Here is a 14,151-nt window from a genome sequence, read left to right on the forward strand (position 1 = left end):
AGCCTAATGCAGAATCCTGGGTTCTGCATGACAGTTGTGGTATGCGGATACACACCAGCACATAATATATTACATACATCTACACATGTATGTTGTTTATATGTGCTTATCCCTCCTCCCATGCATAAGGTAGTCAGTGCCGCAGCCCAGTGTGGGTAACGGGGAGTGCATGCCATGCACTGTATCAGAGGTGGCCAAAAGGTCGATCGCGATCTATCGATAGCTCGTGGAGCTCCCGCCGGCAGATCGCGACCAACTTCTGCATTCCAGTGTAACTTGACACCTCTGTGAGTCCCGTTCCCAATGATGCATTGCGCGGATGACGTCAGCCGCGCACCCGCGCTATGCATCATTGGGAACGCGAAGTGAGGAGCCTCTGCACTTGTTGGATCTTGTTTGATCCAGTCAGCTCAGGCGGGAAAAGGCACACTGACAGTGCCAGCCAGCGATCCAGCCACCGGGGATCCAGCAGACCAGGCAGTTCAGGTACATTGTCTTGGAGGGGAAGGCTCAGCACTAATGGAATAATTAAAGGAGGTCTTATTTTAAGTGTTGCTACTTGAGTAGGGCATCACTCATGGCAGTTTGCATTGAAGGGCAAGTGGAGCCATTGCTATTCCTCCTGGAATTTTGCCATAACCTGTAATATTTTTATATATGTGTTATTACTGACTTGTCTAATTTGACATATCATTTTTTAGCCTGACTGCAATAAATTTGCTAATAGCTCCCCACTCAGTCCCTGTGCTCAGCATGTGATGCAGAGAATGACCATATCTGTAATCTGGCACTGTGGGGGCATATCTAGCACTGTGGGCACATGGCACTGTGCGGGCATATCTGTATCTGACACTGTGGGGGCATATCCGGCACTGTGGGGGCATATCTGTGTCTGATACTGTGGGGGCATATTTAGCACTGTGGGGGCATATCTGGCACTGTGGGGGCATATCTGTAATCTGGCACTGTGGGGGCATATCTAGCACTGTGGGCACATGGCACTGTGGGGGCATATCTGTATCTGACACTGTGGGGGCATATCTGGCACTGTGGGGCATATCTAGCACTGTGGAGGCATATCTGTAATCTGGCACTGTGGGGGCATATCTGGCACTGTGGGGGCATATCTGTATCTGACACTGTGGGGGCATATCTGGCACTGTGGGGGCATATCTGTATCTGACACTGTGGGGGCATATCTGGCACTGTGGGGGCATATCTGGCACTGTGGGGGCATATCTGTAATCTGGCACTGTGGGGGCATATCTAGCACTGTGGGCACATGGCACTGTGGGGGCATATCTGTATCTGACACTGTGGGGGCATATCTGGCACTGTGGGGGCATATCTGTATCTGGCACTGTGGGGGCATATCTGGCACTGTGGGGGCATATCTGTATCTGGCACTGTGGGGGCATATCTGGCACTGTGGGGGCATATCTGTATCTGGCACTGTGGGGGCATATCTGGCACTGTGGGGGCATATCTGTATCTGGCACTGTGGGGGCATATCTGGCACTGTGGGGGCATATCTGTATCTGGCACTGTGGGGGCATACCTGGCACTGTGAGGGCATATCTGGCACTGTGGGGGCATATCTGGCACTGTGGGGGCATATGTGTATCCGGCACTGTGGGGGCATATGTGTTTGAGGTTTTTACCTGTGAGGGCCAATGTGTTATTTCGTGCGAGACAGTCATTACACTCTGCGCAGCAAGGCTACGTCCCTTTTTTTGTTATACCACGCCCACTTTTTTGTTATGCCATGCCCCTTTTTTGGGCGCGCGCCTGGGCACTGTATGGGTACGGGGCAAGGTGTATGCTGGACACCGTGGGTATGGGGACAGGGGGAGGTGTATGCTGGTACTGTATGGGTATGGGGGGGTGTATGTTGGGCACTGTAGAAGTGTGGGGGGTGTATGCTGGGCACTGTATGGGTATGGGGGGTGTATGTTGGGCACTGTAGGAGTGTGGGGGGTGTATGCTGGCCACTGACTGAGTATGGGTGTATATGCTGGGCATTGTGTAGTATATACTCAAGATCCCAACAGACCTATCGAGTGGCAGCAGCTATGTCTTCATCTTTATACTATAGTTCTCCCCTGCTACTGCTGGACACTCCTCTGAGTGGCAAAAGATACGCCCATTGGGCAGAGCATGACACGCCCCACAGCACATTCTACTGTCAACTATTATATCCCTGAACTACTTTTCAAAAGCAGGCAAGTGCGCAGTGACCGCCGTCGCTTAGGTGTCTTGTGCGCCATAGGCTGTGCCTGCATACTATAAAGTCCAGCATACAGTATATCTGCTCCTACTTCCTCCTTCCCTTTATGCAATGCTGTTATCTCATGCTACCTGGACATCCACAACATCAGCAGCTGACTAGATAAACCTTAATAATGCACATTCTTCTTCTTCTTTTAATTGACATAAAATTAATGCAAATGATAAAATGGCTACATTGTACGTGGCCAATCTGCTGTGAATCTGAGGCGGGGCTGCAAAGGGACAATGCATGAATGTGTTAATATTAAAAAATAAAAACAAATCTCAAAATAAACCCATAACAATTTTATATGTAACATACATGAGACATACATGACACAATATTAGTACATAATGCTTATTAAATGAACACCTATTGATATTACAGTACTGTGGTATGTACGGTATGCAAAGTAATTATTCTCCTATCAGCTCCCTTTCAGCACATGCTCCGAGATCACTCAGTATCGGCCGGCTCAATCGTATTACTGCCTCCGCCCTGAGTGTAAGCTCTCACTCACAGAGCCCAACTCACTGTGCATCAGCATCTACATGTATGTAACACTGTGCAGTCCTGCATTGTGCAGCGCTATTCATTAGACCAGTGGTTTCCAAACTTTTTTGAATCACGGCGCCCTAGAATATCAGAATTTTTTTCACTGCACCCCTAGGCCAAAAATTTCTTATTGAGAAATTTAGAAAGAAATATTACATTAAGTAAATCGCATTTATATGTCATCCTTAGGGTCAGTTGTGTGGTGAGGGACAAGATTTGCTTCTGTTTGGCCACATATTTTATGACTGGCAGCCACCAGCACTGGTTTTGCCTATTATATTGACCATGAATAATTTTAATTGGTCCTGGACCACCAACCCAGGGCACCCCTGCAAGTGTCCCGAGGCACCCCAGGGAGCCACGGCACACAGTTTGAGAACCTCTGCATTAGACTGTATAATATTCCCTAACGATAATTGAGAAACACAAACTTACTTATCTTTACTGTACATGTAGAGCACATTTTTATACATACTGTATACAGTATATATTGCCTCACAAAGTAAAATAAAAAGTGAAAGAAATGCATGGAAGATACAACGTGAGTCTTAGCATAGCCCCGTGGAGTTGTGGGGCGTAACATCATTGATATGTACAGTATGTCATGTTAAAGTAGATCTAACCCAAACCACACATGGATCAATATGCAAAATGTTTGTGTCCAATGTGTACATGAATCTGACCCATGCCACATACTACATATATATTGTATATACTGTGTATGTATATATATATATATATATATATATATATCAGACTTGCCTACTCTCCCGGAATGGCCGGGAGGCTCCCGAAAATCGGGTGACCCTCCCGGCCCCCCGGAAGAGCAGGCAAGTCTCCCGATTACAGGGGTCCCCCCCTGCCCGGCCGCCCACTTAGCGAGTAAAGTGGGCGGTCCGGGCAAGCGATGACGCGATTCTTGTTGAATCGCGTCATCATAGCCACGCCCCCTGCTGTATAATGCCGGTAATAGCGTCATTACACAGCGGGGGCGGGGCTTACACAGCACGATCATGTGGTCACGCCCCTGGCCCACCTCTACCACGCCCCTGGCCCGCCTCTGCCACGCCCCCTCTGCACTCACATCGCAGCCCGCCCCCCTGCCGAGCCGACCTGGCTGCTCTCTCCCGGAGAGAGCAGCTAAAAAGTCGGTAAATATGATTACATATATATATATATATATATATATATATATATATAGTAAACTGCAAATCAAGGACTGACATTGTTAACATATATGTGTGTGTGTGTGTGTATGTATGTATATATATATATATATATATATATATATACATACATGATATTCCAACACCTGATCTACTGTTGAGGCTAGCTACAGTATGTAATGGCTGAATGCCTAACGTTACATGGCAGGGATGCAGAAGTAAAACTACACAACAAGAGGCCAAACTCATGAAAACTAATAAGCTGCAATTAAAATTCCAAACACAACATAGCAACAAATAAACATCTCATCTTGTACGAGTAAACAGCACATTACACAGCATTACCCACAGATGATTAGTCACATATGGGGACACTAAAGGCTCCCCAACTGCATGTAGATGTTGAGTAACACTGGGTGCAGCACGTCTACAGGCTAGGATAAGCCAGGGGTAAATACTCTGACTTTTCAAGGCTAGGCAAATTTAAAAGTAGGACTATAAAAGCCTCTGCATCATTCCCCACTACGGTGCTGTAATACATGAGGCTGCTGCTGCACAGACATCACACAACGCCGCTCTGCCAGCAGACATTTACCTTCCTTCCCTGTTATATGGAGATGCTGGAGATGGATGGGTGGGAACGCTGCTAGAGACAAGGGATGAGGCTTGGTCCCTGGTACAGCAGGAATGGATGCTGCTCACTGTAAGTACTGCATGATGCTGCTGGAGAGGAATCCGCTGTCTCATGCTGGCTCCAGCTCAGCCCATAACCCTTCCCTCTCTCCTCCACCTCCCTGAGCCTGGGAGGGGAGCTCTCTGTCTGACAGTACTCAACGAGAGGGGCACAAGTTCATCACACTCTAATACGTATACAGACAAATAGCCGATAGCATATACTGCCACACTGCACACTCACTCTGAGCACGATGCAAGAGAAAAATCATTTAAAAGGGCGATCATCTTTTTTCTGTGTTCATTAGGTTTAAATCTATAGTAGACGTCTGCGCCGCACTATTCTGTAAAGCGATTGCTTTTCTTTTTCTTTTAAAAATTTGGAATAACTGTGCTGGTGTACGGTGCTGGTGTACTGTGCTGGTGTACTGTGCTGGTGTACGGTGCTGGTGTACTGTGCTGGTGTACGGTGCTGGTGTACGGTGCTGGTGTACTGTGTTGGTGTACGGTGCTGGTGTACGGTGCTGGTGTACTGTGCTGGTGTACGGTGCTGGTGTACGGTGCTGGTGTACAGTGCTGGTGTACTGTGCTGGTGTACTGTGCTGGTGTACGGTGCTGGTGTACTGTGCTGGTGTACTGTGCTGGTGTACTGTGTTGGTGTACGGTGCTGGTGTACTGTGCTGGTGTACGGTGCTGGTGTACTGTGCTGGTGTACGGTGCTGGTGTACTGTGCTGGAGTACTGTGCTGGTGTACGGTGCTGGTATACGGTGCTGGTGTACTGTGCTGGTGTACTGTGCTGGTGTACGGTGCTGGTGTACTGTGCTGGTGTACTGTGCTGGTGTACTGTGCTGGTGTACGGTGCTGGTGTACTGTGCTGGTATACGGTGCTGGTATACGGTGCTGGTGTACTGTGTTGCTGTACAGTGCTGGTGTACGGTGCTGGTGCACTGTGCTGGTGTACTGTGCTGGTATACGGTGCTGGTGTACTGTGTTGGTGTACAGTGCTGGTGTACGGTGCTGGTGTACTGCGCTGGTGTACAGTGCTGGTGTACTGTGCTGGTGTACTGTGCTGGTATACGGTGCTGGTGTACTGTGTTGCTGTACAGTGCTGGTGTACGGTGCTGGTGCACTGTGCTGGTGTACTGTGCTGGTATACGGTGCTGGTATACGGTGCTGGTGTACAGTGCTGGTGTACGGTGCTGGTGTACGGTGCTGGTGTACTGCGCTGGTGTACAGTGCTGGTGTACTGTGCTGGTGTACTGTGCTGGTGTACGGTGCTGGTGTACAGTGCTGGTGTACGGTGCTGGTGTACTGTGCTGGTGTACAGTGCTGGTGTACTGTGCTGGTATACGGTGCTGGTGTACTGTGCTGGTGTACTGTGCTGGTGTACTGTGCTGGTGTACTGTGCTGGTGTACGGTGCTGGTGTACGGTGCTGGTGTACTGTGCTGGTGTACGGTGCTGGTGTACTGTGTTGGTGTACTGTGCTGGAGTACTGTGCTGGTGTACGGTGCTGGTGTACTGTGCTGGTGTACAGTGCTGGTGTACTGTGCTGGTGTACGATGCTGGTGTACTGTGCTGGTATACGGTGCTGGTGTATGGTCCAGGTGTACTGTGCTGGTGTACTATGCTGGTGTACGGTGCTGGTGTACTATGCTGGTGTAGGGTGCTGGTGTACGGTGCAGGTGCACGGTGCTGATGTACTGTGCTGGTGTACGGTGCTGGTGCACGGTGATGGTGTACTGTGCTGGTGTATGGTTCTGGTGTACTGTGCTGGTGTACGGTGCTGGTATACGGTGCTGGTGTACTGTGCTGGTGTACGGTGCTGGTGTACTGTGCTGGTGTACAGTGCTGGTGTACGGAGCTGGTGTACAGTGCTGGTGTACGGTGCTGGTATACGGTGCTGGTGTACGGTGCTGGTGTACGGTGCTGGTGTACGGTGCTGGTGTACGGTGCTGGTGTACGGTGCTGGTGTACTGTGCTGGTGTACGGTGCTGGTGTACGGTGCTGGTGTACGGTGCTGGTGTACGGTGCTGGTGTACTGTACTGTAACATAAGCCTTGCACAGCGGTAAGGGATCACGGGCTGATACTGTATAGCTTGCTACGTTCACAGCACAGGAGACAACGGGGGTTATTCAGAGATGAACGCAGATGGATGCGTACGCAGCAGAGCAAGGGCCCCCTTCCGATGCACCCGCAATGTAATTGCAGACGCAACGGTTCTAGGGTTGACCCCTGGCAGACGGTTAGCAGCCATTTCTTTAATCGGAGCAGCTGCATGTGATGTCCTGGCCCTCCCCTGGTCGCCTTCCTCCGCCCTCCCAATGTTGCGTCGCTGCATTTGCAGGACGGTCCGGAGTGATGTCACTTCCGGTCACATGACGGCCGCGGGCCCGGAAGCTGCACAGCCGGAGACCAGGCAGCGTGAATGGTGGTGCCTGAGACGTTTTTCTGTAAGGTATTTATTCAATTTGTATGCAGTTTTGTTGTTGTTTGATATCCTGATGACGGGGATGTTACCCCAAAACGTCAATTAAAAGGACACGCTTTTTCAACACACACACACACGCACACACGCACGCACGCGCGCACGCACACACACACTATGTAAAATGATTAATTCAGCCTGTTAGATAAAGAGCTTTATTTCCCTATAAAATATAAGTGGTGATTTAGTCTAGAAATTCCTGTCACTTATATTTTCCCTTTACCTATATATTGAGGCACTCTGTACAACATTGCCTTATACTTCATTTTCTACACTAGTCTCATTTTTTTTAAACTAGAAACTCCTGTAAATCCAGTTATAATTGATGTATAAAATGTATATGTAAGATAGCTGTAATTTGGTAGCTTTGCTGCTGGTTACTGTGACATCACACCTAGCATGTGACATCACTAGCCTGTGACATCACAATGCTTCTTCCTGTAACATTCTATCTACAGCTGCTGAAGTTTCCAGTCACCATGCAGGAAGACAGGTAGGAGGAGGTGAGTACTACATAGCAGGGTATGATGGAGAGGGGTAAGGAAGACAGAGTACAGTATAGTCAGCTGAAAGGCAAGACAAGATAGACAGAACAGGGAATATAGGTACAGGGACACAAATAGGAGAAGCTCAGGAAGGAATGACATATCTAGGAATAAAAATGTAGTGTTACAGAAATAAAGAGGGCATGATGGAGGACAAGCACACATACAGGGGATGCAGATTAGTCTCTATGAGGCAGGATCGTGGCTTTGGGATGAAAAAGTAAATAAAATAGATAAATGGCAAATTGATAAATTTTAAAGTAGGGATGGCCATGGACCATCGATGATTAGAAATCATTGATGGTTGCTAGTCGATGTCAAATAGTTTTACCATCAATGGCGGGGAACCAGATGGTTTCCTGCCATCGATGGTAGCCATGGGCCCGATGCATTCATGTATTCCCCCCTCCTTACACAGTGCTGCTCTGTGTGTAGTGCTGGAGCTGTGGGTGGTGCAGGGCTGCTGACTGACAGCGGAGCGCTAGGCGGGCCATCGGAATCGTGGCACATTGTATGTGTCACACACAGTGTGTCAGGGTTTCGGGATGCTAATGGCCGCCTCGCACTCCACTGTCCGTCAGCAGTCCTGCACCACCCACAGCTACGGCACTACACACATTGATTCGGTACGCCGATAGAGACTCCTCCACTGGCCCCACCTCTATATCACAAATTAAACGCCGAAGCACGGCCGAAGCACATGCACAAAGGAAACTGCCCGGCTCCATGGGCAGTCTCTTCTCCACATGCGCAAGTTTTCCATGGGCTAAACCATCGATGATATACAACCACATAGTTTGTTACCATTGATGGTTAATGCCATTATTGCCATCGATGGCAACCCTTAAAGGCAACCCTACCGATGGCCATCCCTATTTTAAGGAACGTTTGGTTTAAGGAAAATTGGAAAAGTGGTTGACTCATGGACATGTTATTGTACTTCTATTTCTATTGTACTTAAACTAGTACTATGCTTAAGGATAGTCTTTTGTGTTTTTTCATCATCTGGCAAAGTTCTGGCAAAGAGATTTGCAGAGTGTCGGGTGACCGGCAAAGAGATCTGCAAAGTGTCAGTTGAAGACGACGGGAGGGGTCGCAGAGGCAGCAAGGACTGGAGGATAACATGTAGGAGGTAAGTTACCGTACTTGTGTAATTGTGTGTGTGGTGGGGGGTATTGAGAGCACAGTACAAAATAGAGACTACAGTATGGTGGGGGAGAGCGGACAATACAAGACGCATACCTCCCAACTGTCCCGATTTTCGCGGGACAGTCACGTTTTTTGAGGACTGTCCCGCTGTCCCACCCACGGGCCGCAGTGTCCCGCGGTGGGGGGGCAGTTGGGAGTCTCTGACTCTCGCTGCCCTGCTTAGATGCGCACAGCATCTATTCACTGGAGTCAGAGGGAGAGGGGGCATGCCAGCGGCTCACAGAGCGCTGGGCATGCCCCCTCAGTGACGAAAACGGGGACGTGGCTCGCAATCGCGGGTCCTCCCGCGAAGCCACGCCCCTTTTTCTTAGGCCACACCCATTTTTCTGAAGCGCGCGGTGTGTCCCTATTTAAAGAACTTACAAGTTGGGAGGTATGAAGACATGCAGAAGGGGGCAGCTCAGTATAGGAAATACAGATGGTGTGGAGGCTGGGGCGGTGCTAGGGTGTTCAGCACCCCTTTGCAAACTATAAATTTGAGCCCTTCCATACTTTGTAAAGTGATAGCAAGCTGCCTGAAAAAGGGGTGTGGTCTCACAATGAAGGAGTGTTGCCACACAATAGTACTCCCAATTCAAATTATGCCACACAAAAGCACAATCTTATTCACATTACACTGCATGTAGTGCCCCTGATTCATAGTACGCACATAGAAGCGTCCCTTATACACATTACGTCACACAGTAGCACTCCCTATTAATGTTGCGTTAAACAGTACACATAATGCCTACAGTAGCAATGCCCCTTACAAATAATGCCCACAGTAGTAGTGCTGCTTATACACATTATGCCCACAGTAGTAGTGCCGCTTATAAACTTAATGTCCATGGTAGTAGAGATGAGCGGGTTCGGGTTTTACTCGGATTTACTCGGTTCTCAAAACGGCATCTTATTGGCTATCCAAAACAAGAGACACTCGTGAGCCAATAAGATGCCGTTTTGAGAACCGAGTAAAACCGAACCTGCTCATCTCTACATGGTAGCAATGCCCCTTACAAATAATGCCCACAGTAGTAGTGCTGCTTATACACATTATGCCCACAGTAGTGCCCCTTATATGTATAATGTCAACAGCAGTAATGCACCTTATGCACATGATGCACACAGTAGTAGTGCCACTTATACACATAATGCCCACAGTAGTGCCCCTTATATGTATAATGTCAACAGTAGTAATGCCCCTTATACACATGATGCACACAGTAGTAGTGCCACTTATACACATAATGCCCACAGTAGTAGTGCCACTTATACACATAATGCCCACAGTAGTAGTGCCACTTATACACATAATGCGCACAGTAGTAGTGGGGAGCCTATTTTTCTCTGTTCGTTTCCCCTAATGTCAAAACTGGATAAGACGCTCCTCTGGAGATAGTGAAATGGCTGACCTTTTTATCAATGAACTGGGGGCAGATATACTAATCCTGGAAGAATGATAAAGTGGAGAAAGAATAACTAACAACCAATCAGTTACTATCTGTCATTTTTCAAACAGCCGGTAACATGGCAATTAGGAGCTGATTGGCTGGTACTTTATCTCTCTCCACTTTATCACTCTGCAGGGCTTAATACATCTCCCCCATAGAATAACCAATTGATGAAATGGAACAATATGGTATAAATTATGTGAAATAGAGCTGTAACAAGTGACTATTTCCCTATCTTTGCATATAATAAAGGTGACATGGCCCTTTTTCCTAGAGTCCTTTCCTTACCGCACAGGGGGCCTGATCCAGATGCGGATGCAAAGCTGCTGTTGCACGCAAGTGGCTCAATGCTTTTTCACTGCACATGTGTGTAAGCTGCACTGCGCACAAGATGCGATCAAGCTCACATAGAGGATCCCATCACAAAGTGACTGACAGGAAGTCAGCATTTGGGGTGGTAACAGGGGTGGCTAACTGTACACAGGCGTGTCAGTTCTGTTCAGTCACCTTTCCGTGCACGTGTATAAATTACCCATTGTGACCTGTGTATCTGCTGGAGAGTCCTCTGTGTCTAGGAGACTTGCTCAGCCTATGACTGCTCAGACTCACTCAGGGTGGACTGCGATGCAATTGGGAATGGCAAAAGATTGCAGCAAAGATCGCATTAACAACCACAACTGAATCAGGCCCACAATTACACCATTATATTTTACTATTTTATCGCATTTAACAACTAAGGGGTCAATTTAATTAGGTGCGAGTTTGTCTTACAACAGCCACACTTTCCAATAGCCTAAACTCGCTCAAAAGTGCCCGCAGCCGTATCTGGCCACAAAGGCTGCGAGTTTGGGTGCCATTGCCAGTGTTGAAACGTCGTAGCAATGGTAACTCGTACCTAATTGGATTGACCCCTAAATGTTAGCAATTTATAGCTTTTATTATTTACTGGTCACATTTCTTTTCTGAAGGTGCCCACTTATTACTATAAGAAAGAAATTATCCCCCCAATGTGTGTATTGTATAAAAACAATGGGCCCTTTGGGATAACTGTCCTTATTTTAGGCATTTTCCATGTCCTTAATAGTTACAGTAACATATTTATATATGAGATATTTCTCTCTACACAACCACACCACTGTCTGCAGTTTGTCTCTCTGCTTGTTCATCCACTAACAATGTTATTTTATCTTTTCCTCTTAGTCTACACAGCAGTTGACCTTTGGCAAGTACAGGCAGGTATAGGTAAGTATTGTACCTCTCCCATTACCTATAGCTTCCTGGGGAGGGGGGTTAGATTTAGACTGCAGGTGGGGAGAAGTTAGGTTTAGGCCGCGGGTAGGGTGGGTTAGGGTTAGGCACCCCCGGGGGTGGTTAGGCTGCAGGGGAGGGAGGGTTAGGTTTAGGCAGCGGGGTCGGAGGTTAGGATTAGGCACCTCTGCTTTTAAAGTCAGACACAAAAGGGGGAAGTTAGTGTGCCCTACACATATCACGATCGGCCGACGTGCGACCCGGCGGCGGGGGGGCAGTGACGGGGGGAGTGAAGTTTCTTCACTCCCCCCCGTCACGCGGCTGCATTGAAGTGCAGGCAAATATGGACGAGATCGTCCATATTGGCCTGCATGCACAGCCGACGGGAGACCAGCGATGAACGAGCGCGGGGACGCGCATCGTTCATCGCTGGAGTCTCCACACTGAAAGATATGAACGAGTTCTCGTTCATTTATGAACGAGATCGTTCATATCTTTCAGAAAATCGGCCAGTGTGTAGGGCCTATAAGGCTGTGGACAGGGAGGGTTAAGGGGGTGAAGAGAGAGGAAAACACCCCTTTACTCACCCCCAGAGGCATCAGAATGGGTGGGGCAAGGGGGAAGCTCGTCCTCCACCCCAAACATGAGAGGCGCCGGCCAATGTACACACTCTCTCTCCTCTCTCTCCCTTTCCATAACACTCTCTCTCCCTAACACTCTCTCCACTCTCTCACCTCTAACACTCTCCCCCTCTCTTTCTCCCTAACACTCTCTCCCCTCTCTCTCCCTAACACTCTCCTCTCTCTCTCCCTAACACTCTCTCCTCCTCTCTGTCTCTCCCTAACACTTTCTCCCCTTACACTCTCTCTCCCCCTATCTCTATCCCTAATACTCTAATTCCTCTCTCTCTCCCTAACAATCTCTCTCCTCTCTCTCTCTCTCTCTTTCTCCCTAACACTTTCATCTCTCTCCCTAACACTCTCCTCTCTCTCCCTAACACTCTCTCTCCTCTCTCTCTCTCCCTAACACTCTCGCTGCTCTCTCCCCCTAACACTCTCTCTCTCCTCTCTCCCTAACACACTCTCCCTCTCTCCGTAACACTCTCTCTCTTTCTCTCTCTCCCTAACACTCTTTCTCCTTTCTCTCTCTCTCTCTCCCTAGCATTCTCTCTCCCTCTCTCTCCCTAACACTCTCTATCTCCTCTCTCCCTAACACTCTCTCTCTCTCTATCCCTAACACTCTCTCTCTCTATCCCTAACACTCTCTCTCCTCTCTCTCACCTCTAACACTCCCCCCGTTCTCTCTCTCTCTCTCTCTTCCTAACACTCTCTCCCCTCTCACTCTCTCCCTAGCACTCTCTGTCCTCTCTCTCTCCCTTCCTAACACTTTCTATCCTCTCTCTCTCTCTCTCCCTCCCTAACACTCTATCTCTCTCTAACACTCTCCCCTCTCCTTAACACTCTCTCCTCTCTCTCTTCGCTCTCTCCCTCCCTAACACTCTATCTCTCTCTAACACTCTCCCCTCTCCTTAACACTCTCTCCTCTCTCTCTTCGCTCTCTCCCTAACACTTTTTCCTCTCTCTCCCCACTCTCCTAACACTCTTTCTCCCCCCCCCCTCTCTCTCTCTCTCTCTCTCTACCTAACACATACCTCCCAACTTTCTAAAAACTTAAAGAGGGACACACATGCGTCGAAGCCGCGTGCGCTCCCGGAAAGGGGCGTGGCTAATTGAAAGGGGTGTGGCTTCGTGGAAGGACCCGCAATCGTGAGCCACGCCCCGTTTTCGCCACTGAGGGGGCATGCCCAGTGCTCTGTGAGCCGCTTGCATGCCCCCTCTCCCTCTGACGCCAGTGAATAGACGCTGTACACACGCGCACAGCGTCTATTCACCACTGCTCTGCTAAGCAGGGCAGCGATGACAGGAGCCTCCCGACTGCCCCCCCCCCCCCCCCCACCGCGGGACACTGCGGCCCGCGGGTGGGACAGCGGGACAGTCGCATATTGCCGGGTTGGTGACGCTGCTAGTGACGCGCCAGGGGCGGCGCTGAGGGATCACATGATCTCCCAGCGCCGCCCTCCCATACACTGTGTCGCCTCGACACGGCTCTCGTTCACACTACACAGCTTACCGGGTTGAACACGTTTTCAACCCGGCAAGCTACCCGGGTAGGATTCCCGGATCACTTGATCCAGGAATTTGCAGAGGGACCCTTTTCCACTAGGAAAAAACACGGGTAAATGCGCGCCCCCGCGCATTTACCTGTATTTTAAAAGCTAGTGCAAAAGGGGTATTAGTCTCTATCTCTCTCCCTCTTTCTTTCCCTGACAGTCTCCCTCTCTCTTTCCACCTCCTCTCCACCATGGTGCTGCCTCTATTTTGTCCCCATAGTACGGCCTCCTCCCAGGAGGCGCCAAATGAGGATCTATCTTGCCCCCCCAGCCCATATATGTTCTGATGCCCCTGCTCACCCGTCTGTCTTTTTTGGACCGGGATCCCTGCATCAGCATTACGATGCGCCGGGATATCATACTGATCCCCCTATTAGTACACCTCTTAATACCCAGAG

At 49.1% G+C, this 14,151-nt stretch overlaps 1 protein-coding gene across 7 annotated transcripts in view; it reads right to left on the reverse strand.

Moving 5' to 3' along the window:
• The window catches only part of DYNC1I1 (dynein cytoplasmic 1 intermediate chain 1), an 837,173-nt gene that overhangs the window by 748,915 nt on the left and 74,107 nt on the right, over nt 1–14,151 (reverse strand). For 2 of the 7 annotated variants that reach the window (XM_063921362.1, XM_063921358.1), the window contains exon 1: nt 4,586–4,799. The exons of 1 other annotated variant lie outside the window; for it this stretch is intronic. The gene's annotated coding sequence lies outside the window, so the exon portion shown is untranslated. Of the gene's footprint in view, nt 1–4,585; nt 4,807–14,151 lie in introns of those variants that run through there. 4 more of the 7 variants (XM_063921363.1, XM_063921360.1, XM_063921364.1 and 1 more) reach the window with 3 other exon arrangements.

Source organism: Pseudophryne corroboree, chromosome 5 (genome assembly GCF_028390025.1).
Source record: "Pseudophryne corroboree isolate aPseCor3 chromosome 5, aPseCor3.hap2, whole genome shotgun sequence".
In the NCBI taxonomy this organism is placed as follows: domain Eukaryota; kingdom Metazoa; phylum Chordata; class Amphibia; order Anura; family Myobatrachidae; genus Pseudophryne; species Pseudophryne corroboree.